Source organism: Hirundo rustica, chromosome Z (assembly GCF_015227805.2).
Source record: "Hirundo rustica isolate bHirRus1 chromosome Z, bHirRus1.pri.v3, whole genome shotgun sequence".
NCBI lineage: Eukaryota > Metazoa > Chordata > Aves > Passeriformes > Hirundinidae > Hirundo > Hirundo rustica.
Window position 1 is genome coordinate 28,397,766 of NC_053488.1, and position 9,250 is coordinate 28,407,015.

General features: G+C 41.7%; 1 protein-coding gene across 1 annotated transcript in view; it reads right to left on the reverse strand.

The window, feature by feature from the left end:
• The window catches only part of PLGRKT (plasminogen receptor with a C-terminal lysine), a 34,326-nt gene that overhangs the window by 18,475 nt on the left and 6,601 nt on the right, over positions 1–9,250 (reverse strand). The window lies entirely within an intron of this gene.

Below are 9,250 nucleotides of genomic sequence, written 5' to 3' on the forward strand. Positions count from 1 at the left end.
CACACAGGGAGCACAGAGGGAGCAAGTCTGTAAACTCTCAGACTAACAGGTATGAAAGCAGATCTGTGACTGTTTCCTGGCTATCTAATATTACCTGGGGAGAAGAATGCACTTTAGAGTCTGATATAGTAAAATAGGGAGAGAAGACGGATAGCAGCAGACTGGGATTGAGACTATCCAGAGATTCATGTTGTAGACAGGTTATAATAAAACACTTTTATTATTGGTAAATAGAAGATCTGTCAGAAGTATATTATTTTTCTAGTCTGTTTATTTTCTTACAAGTTTAGTGGCTCCCATCAAAGATTAATATGGAGGATTGTATCTGACTCCTGAAAGCAATGATTTCTCATGGAGAAGACTATCTCCTGGTTTGGTAAGAAATCCTCTTGCTGGGAAGGAAAAAATCCCCAAAAGTCTACCAAAAACCCCTCCAAAATGCCCTGAACTGCAACCCCAAAACAACAATAGAACAATGACATGCCCTAAGCACTAACTAGTCTCTTTTCTTTCCAGTGATTCTCCTGTATAATGTATTCTTAAAAGATACACTTTTCAAGAATTTCAATCCCACAGTCTGATCCTGAAAGAGTGGCAGAGCTGACCTGGTGTAATCTCAAAGCAATACTTTTAAAATGTGTTTTGCTTAAATAATGGTTATAACTTTTTTACTGGAATTTTTGATTTCAACTGACTTATGTGCTATATGCAGGATAGATACTGCTACATACAGGGTAGGGGAAATGTATCTGCTAATACAGCAATCTCCTATACAGGAGATTGAACAATTCTTTTTCAGGTAGATTATTCCCACAAACAAGATTTTTGCTTTGTTTTTGCAATTTCACACGGAGGCTTTAATTCCCAATTCCCTTCTCCATACCTTATTTCTGTATCATTATCACTTAATATACATCTAAACTCTGTTTGACAGCTATCAGTTTATAAGTTAGACCAAGTCACATCTTGTTTCAACAGACTGCTGCTGTTGAGACATCAAGCAGTAACTGCTCATAATTTTCAGTCTGGGAAGAAAGAGAGGTAAGAAAATTCTCCCTCACAGGATCCACAAAATACAGAGCGCCACAGCCTGCTTCCATGGGGGTTAGAGCATCATAAAATAACTTGGGTACAGCCTCAGCAGTCTTGTTCAGAACAGGATCAGCTATACGATCAGACCAGAAGACCAGTCTGCTGAAGGCTTTTATCCTGCCAGGTCTTGAAAACCTTCAAGGATGGAAGCATCACTGAGCCTATGCTCTACTGCTGGATTGGCCTTGCAGGGATAAAAATTTCTCCTTACACTCAGTCTGAACTGCTCCTCAAATCCTGTTTCAATGTACACTCATTACCTCTCACACTTCCTGGCTGTGCTTTCTTGAGACGGTTGGTGGGCGGCTGCCCTCAGATCCTGCACCCCAGAAGGCATGACATTCCAGGCTAAGGAAGCACAGTTCACTTGGACTCCTTGGAAGAAGTGCTCCAGCTCTTGGCCATCATGACGGTCTGCTGCAAAACCTGCTCTTTTGCACTTATATTATTCTTGTACTGAGGAGCAAGGGGGGCAAAAAGTGGATGCAGTATTCAAATGCATTTAGCAAAGCACTGAACAGAAGACAACAGAAAATTTGACAACCTACTGGCTTCACTAGAGCTTATAAAGCCCTCGTTTGTCCTTTTGACTCTCTCTTCTGTCAGGGTACAATGCTGACTTATGTCCTAGTTGCTGTCTTCCAGTGTCCCCTGCATCTCTACAGTATTGCTCCCATTTTTCAGCTCTCAGTCTCTGTTGTGGCCAAGGACACAGCTGACACTTAAATCATGTCAGCTTTGCCTGAACTCCTTTATCCTTCAAAGCTCCTATAGAACCTCACTCACCAGTTTTCCAAGCAAGAAGAAATCCTCTCTCCCAATGTCCAGAGTCTGCAACTCATCTTGCTACAATCAAGTGTGCCTCTAATATTACAGTTATCCCTTATTCAATATAATAAAAATAATAAATTCAGCTGTGCATGATGGCCCTTGGATGGCCCATCTAGTGCATACACACCTGTACCAAGCAGTTATTCCTCACATTTTGCAGAAATGTACTCAATGGCTTATGTCCTCCTATTTATGGCACTTTTAGCAGATATTAGGGAGACTAGTCTCACGAGAATCAGTTAGAAACACTTTCTTCAGTTGTTAAAAGAACAGTTTGTTTCTTCATGTATTTTGTCACTTTGATTGGCAACCTGCAGCATGCTCCATCCACAGTGTCAAGTTTTGTGGACTCTACTTTGACCTAAACTTACAAGCTATACCTTCTCATCATGGGTATCACTGCTTCTTGTCTTTCCTTCCTGTCTTTCCTGAAGAGCTAGTCTGTTAGAGATTTCAAGTTTCATGAGCTGCCCTACCACACCTCAGCTATTCCCATGATGCGGCAGTACTGTGATCAGAGACGGCTCTTGTTCTTCCTGCTTGTTTCTCAGGTTGTGTACATCTGTGCTTGAGCATATACAGGCTACCTTTTTCCAGAACCATCAACACAGCAGAAAATCCCAGCACACTGTCTCATTAAAGCTTCTGCAAGGACTAGATACATTCTAGACTTCTTCATTTAACATCTGCTGCAACAGCAAAATGCTCCTATGCTCCTACTGTAGTAGAAACTCCCCCCCGCCCCCAACCCAGAGTAAAGTGCTCTGCTTAGAGAATTCTTTGTGCTGTATTTACTATCCTATTTTCTTCATTTCACTAGGCAGGCCCCTATGCAACACAATTTTCTCTTCCATTCTCTGACTCTGAATCTGTGTTTCTCTCCTCACTACTTTTTTCTAAAGTTTTCCCAGAAATGCAGCTCGGTGAAAACGTCAGTGGCTTGACAACATCAGGAGATGCACTTAAAACCTTAGGCCTGATAGATAAAGATATTAAATCAGTCTTTCCATCCATGCCTTTCCACCTATCATCTCATAATAGAGAAAAGAATGATACAACAAAATTACAAAGTAGTCTTCAATTCAGATCTCTTTATTAATGATAAAGCTAATATGAGAAAGGGTAAAAAAGGTCAGTCAATAAAGGATTCAGTGTGGATTTCCAATGAAAAAAATTCTTCTAATCAAGTAATAGAACACTTATACACTGAAAGATAACAGAACAGTTATGAAGGATTTTAAATGCTACTAGGAGTTAATTTTTTTTAGTTATATGGTCTAGGAACTACTGCTTACTATGCATTATTATTCTTGTACACATCAAGATATCTTCATGTAATTCAACTTTTATAATACCACCGGAAAAATAACCAGCAATCCTGTTATTAAAACAAAATCTCAGCTTCCTCCTCTGTAGGGTCACCTTTCAAGTAGTGAGACATGCTATATATAGGAAAACTGAGATATGAATCAGTTTCCCCTGTGCAGAGTTTCCCAAGAAAAGAAAGGAAAAGCAACCTTTTAGAGCCAAAAGCAGTGTTACCTCTATAAAAATAACAGCAGGACATAAGATAAAATCTAACTAGTGGAGTGTCAGGGGAGGGAATGGCATAATACCTACTTAGTGGGGTTCTGTTCAAAACTAAAGAAAGCCCTTTTGATTCCTCCACCTTCATTAGGAAACCTGTCTAAAATTTGGCAGGAGACCTTAGGCTTTTCCATGTCTGCACACTAAATTAAAAGCCTTTTAAATTGTGCTTAGAATATATTTTACACATCACTGCAAAAATACTACTCTCAGATGCAAAGTTAGTAAGCTCTGCTTTATACAATCCTAGAATCAAATTAGTTAACAGAAAATTTAAATTTTCATCTGTACTGTGCTGTGACCTTCTACCATGATTTTACTTATCAGTCTAAATAACACTACATGGTATACAAGGTTTTTTTAGTATTTTTTATATTATTTGAAGACAATGTACTTTTATTATGCACTAACCAAACTTAAGCCTATCTCATCACAATAGAGCCTTTAGAAAGCACCACAGTATGTGAAGTCAGACAACTCCTTATTAAAAAAACCAGCCTGTCAGGGTTCTTGACACCTGGTTCTAGACAGGAAGTTCACAGTCTTCAAATATTAATAAGAAATATTTAAAGTGTTATAATCCATACTGAGGAAAGCATAATCAGCCACAAATATTTCTGCATTCCTACTTGCTACTTTCAGTTATGTATCTTTTTCCAGGCTGCCTTGTACATCTTAAAATGGCTTTCTTAGTAAATAGTTACTGCAATAGCTTTCTTAAGGTGTATATTTAGGATGTTAAAAAAAATGGACAAGGAATAAAAGCCTCTCTAGAGCACAAAGTACAGAACACTGCAGTTCAGCTAAAGAAATACATGAAATTCCCACATTTAATTGTGTTAAGAGGACACACAGAGCTCATATTAAAAAAAAAAAAAAAAAAAAAAAAATCAGCTGTAACTGTGGCCTGGAGCAGAGATCTCCTCTAACTTGTTCAACCTCAGGAAAAGCACTTTGCAAGGCCACATACTAGTCCTGAACTGTAGATCTGATATATTAAAGTGTTTGAAAATAATTTTGCAAACTACACTTTAAGGAGCAGGCTGATGATAAAAATGAAGCCTCAACAAACTTCTACCACAAACAGTCTCCACTTGACACAGATTGGTATTTCATTCTGGAGCCACACAAAGACAATACAAACAACTTCAAACAATAAAACAGTCCTTCAACATCACGGCAAATAGTTTTTATTATTCTTCCAAAAAGCATTAAGATACAATTTACAAGGTCACAATCCCTTCTTTTCAGAGTTATCCCAAGAAAGGTATAAAGAAAAAACCCATGCACAACATCTTTTAATATTGTCTCAACCTGAAGTAGTCAAGCTGGTTTGGCTGTCCAGCACATATCAGAATGACTCTAAAACTGACTGAGCTTTAGCATGCACCAAGGTTTGGGATTTGGAGGGGTATTTACGAACTTCTATCATATTATTGTCTTCTTATTTTTGCAACAGTCTCTTTCCAACCTGCAATCTTCCACATGAAACAAATCAATCAGTAAACAGATTTGTATTTTCTCTCTGTTCAGAGGAGAGCATACACCTATTGGGGTTTTTTTTGCTTTAAAAAAAGAGTATTCTGTCACAGAAATGAACAGTACAAAAATCTTGTTCCAAGCACTTTACAGTACTGTTATGACACTTGTTTATCTGCAAGGAGCAGGAGAAGCTTTACAGGTTCTAACTGTCTCACCAGTATCTACTGTGTTTCATTTCAGGTCTACCTAAAGAGTAACTAGTTAATTTCCGTGTACTGTCACACCATCATTGTTAGTAGGGAAGGCATTCTACGTGAAACAATTTTGATGACTTCTTGACCCACATCAATTGGCTTGGAGTGATAATTGTACCCTGTTCCTTTAACATCTTAATCATGGGACTCTTTAAGAATACCCAGAAGCTATGAAAACCTCCAAGAAATTTTGATCCCACATGTTGTTTTAGGGTCAATTTACTTTTAAGACAAACCAGCATTTTTGAATGTCTTATAGTAAGTACATTATATTGCTTCTAGTGTAAGTTTCTATTTTAATCAGAAATATGACGGTTTTCAGAGAAAGATGGATGAACTGATAGCCTCCAAGTCCCAGTATGTCATCATAAAAATATATAAATGCATTAAGGTAAGCTGTTTCGTTCTGGTCCTAACATTCTGTCCTAGGGTAACTTTATGATGCTTGTATCCCCAATCGTCTGTTCTGTTTGTGCTGTATATTGAGTCCTGTGCCTTTAAGACTGGTTCTAAGAGCAAGGAGAAGCGCGGAGTTTGTTTTGAGAAAACTGCCTGACTCCTCCACATTCTTTTGCGGACGGGGTGTTCGGCAGAGGCTTGGAGAGACTGCAGGACAGAGATTTTTTTTTTTGCTTTTAGTTAGTTTCAGCTAGCTAGGGCAGAGAAATTCCCTGGACTGTTTCCTTCCCTTTTTCTTGGAACTGTTTAAACCTGCTCTGGACTGAAAACCCAGGGGAGCACTGGGGGCTGCACCTGCAGCCCACCGGGGCCTGGACCTCGGCATTTTCCAGCAGCGCCGGAGGGACTGGGACTGAGGAGAGGCTGAGAGAGAGAGAGCCGAGCTACACCCACGGCAAGGACTTTCTCAATTTGCCATCTCACTTCAGAAGGAGAGGTTTTATTGTTTCATATTATTCATTCTTTATACTTGCATGTATACTTGCATTTGTTTAGTAAAATAGTTTTTTCCACTTTTCTCCAAAGAGGTTTTTTTACCGGACCGGTTGGAGGGAGGGGCCACTTGGGTTTGCTTCCCAGAGGGATCCTATACAGGGGTTTTCTCCCAAATTTGTCCCCAAACCAAGACATACTTCTAAGTGGCGCCCACTGCGGGGCCCGAGAGAGTGGAAAAAACTTGTATTGATTATTATTAACTGCATTTTTTGATTGTCCTTTGTGTGGGAATTAAACAGTCAGTGGCCATGTTGCTTCTTGAATTCCTAATGTCTCTTAGAATGGAGTCTTTTCTGCATTTCTGTTCCCTAGGCTTTTTTGAGGTCTTAATACCTTTCTAGTTCCTAGGTTTGTTTTCTTACCCAGAAATAGCTCCAATATTGTCCCTAACATACAGCTTTTACACTAGGGATGCACAAATTAGAATAGTTATTTTGCTGAGTTCAGTGATTATAGTTTACAGGAAGCTTATAAAGATACTGGAGTTTGTTCTGGGTATGTTCAGTTTATGGTTTTTTCGTCCTACCCTGCGTCTCAGTTCCAGCAGCATGTTTTGGGGATTTATCAATAATTGCACCCAGTTTGTTAGAGGAGGAGTAGGGGATGAGGCTCTTCAGCCTCTTCTTTCCTTCTTCTCATTTGAGTCAGTCACATCACTTTTGGAGAATGTTCAGGGTCTCCTGAATGTTAAAGACACCACCTTCCTAGTATTTCACCTGGTGAGCTTCCTCTATATAGTTTATAGCTTTTCTAGAATAAGTCACACACTGCTAAACACTGTAGGGCAGCAGATAGAGGCAAGGGAGCAGGGAGATAAATCAGTCATTCAAGCTGCAGCTAAACCAGAACAGTGAGGCTAAGACACCGGCAGTTGCTGCAGTAAAGAAGGGAAAGAAGCACACGGACAAAACCGATCGACCAGTAGACGATGATTCAGGTGAAGGATCCTCAATGCCTCCTGACACCCAGTCAGGAGTCAAACCAACTGATACACAATCAGAAGCCGAACCAACTGATACAAAATTGGAAGCCCAACCAACTGGCACAAGATCAGGAGTCCAACCAACTAGCACACGATCAGGAGCCCAACCAACTGGCACAAGATCAGGAGCCCAACCAACTGCTACCAGATCAGGAGCCCAACCAACTGCTACAACATCAGGAGATACTATTGAGTCTTTTTCCCTGAAGGACCTTCATGGCCTAAGAAAGGATTATACTCGACGACCTGATGAATCTATAATTAGTTGGTTAGTCCATCTTTGGGATGCTGCAGGCGAGGCTACAATGCTGGATGGCACTGAAGCAAGACATCTTGGATCCCTGTCACATGATCCAGTTATTGACCAAGAAATGATGAGGGAGGCTAGTCCTTGTAGTCTCTGGGAACGGGTCCTGGGAAGTGTGGCACAAAGATATCTGTGTGCTGACAATCTCTATACGCAGCAAACCCAGTGGAAAACCATTGAACAAGGGATTCAGCACTTGAGAGAAATGGCAGTGGTGGAGATTGTCTTCTCAGATGACTTAAACACTAGGAACCCCGACTTGGTACCATGTACACCTGTGATGTGGCGAAAACTTGTATGACTTGGGCCACAAGAATACTCCTCTGCTTTAGCAATAATGAAGCGGGATGAGACAGAGGAGACCGTGCTTGATATGGCGAAGAAGCTCCGAACATATGCAGATGCCGTGCATGGTCCAACACATGCAAGAATCGCAGCTTTGGAAACACAGGTGCGGGGATTAGCAGACAAGATGGAGGAGAATCACAAAGAACTCAAGCAGGACATTCTCCAGATCTCTGCAGTACAAGTTAGGGGCTCTGGCACCACAAGCAAACGTTCCCTAGATAGAGAGGGAAAAGGCATCCCACGGGCTAAGCTGTGGTCCTTCCTGCGTGATTGTGGCGAAAACATGAAAAGATGGGATGGAGAATCTACTGATGCTATGACACAATGGCTGCATGAATTGTTGGATGGCAAGACTGTGAGAGGAAATTCTAGCAAGAAGGAAGCAGCTCCGGTTACCCAGGGAAATAAGGATAATCAGGCTTAGAGGGGCCCTGCCTCTAGCCAGGTAGAGGCTAGGGAAAACCGTGTATTTTGGACTGTGTGGATTCGTTGGCCTGGCACGTCAGAACCACAAAAATATGAGGCCTTAGTTGACACTGGTGCACAGTGCACATTACTCCCATCAAGACATGTGGGGGAAGAATCTGTTTCCATTGCTGGGGTGACAGGGGTTCACAAGATTTTACTTTGGTGGAAGCTGATGTGAGCCTGACTGGAAATGAGTGGAAGAGACACCCTATTGTGACTGGCCCAGAAGCTCCATGCATTTTGGGCATAGACTTCCTCCGAAATGGGTATTTCAAAGACCCAAAGGGATTTAGGTGGGCATTCGGAATAGTAGCTGTAGAAACAGGGAGTGTTAAGCAGTTGAATACCTTGCCTGGACTATCAGAGTCTTCTGAAGGTGGAAGAGCAACAAGTGCCAATTGCCACTTCAACAGTGCATCGCCGACAGTACAGAACAACTTGAGATGCTGTGATCCCCATCCACGAGATGATCCGTGAGCTGGAGAGCCAAGGGGTGGTCAGCAAAACCCACTCACCCTTCAACAGCCCCATCTGGCCTGTGCGCAAGTCTGACGGAGAATGGAGATTGACTGTGGACTACCGTGCCTTGAACGAAGTGACTCCACCGTTGAGCGCTGCTGTCCTGGACATGCTGGAACTCCAGTACGAGCTGGAGTCCAAGGCAGCAAAGTGGTACGCCACAATTGACATTGCTAATGCATTTTTCTCCATTCCTCTGGCTGCAGAATGCAGGCCTCAGTTTGCTTTCACCTGGAGGGGCGTGCAGTACACCTGGAACCGACTGCCCCAGGGGTGGAAACACAGCCCCACCATCTGCCATGGACTGATCCAGGCTGCACTGGAAAAGGGTGAGGCTCCGGAACATCTACAGTACATCGATGACATCATTGTGTGGGGAAACACAGCAATGGAAGTGTTTGAGAAGGGAGAGAAGATCATCCAGAT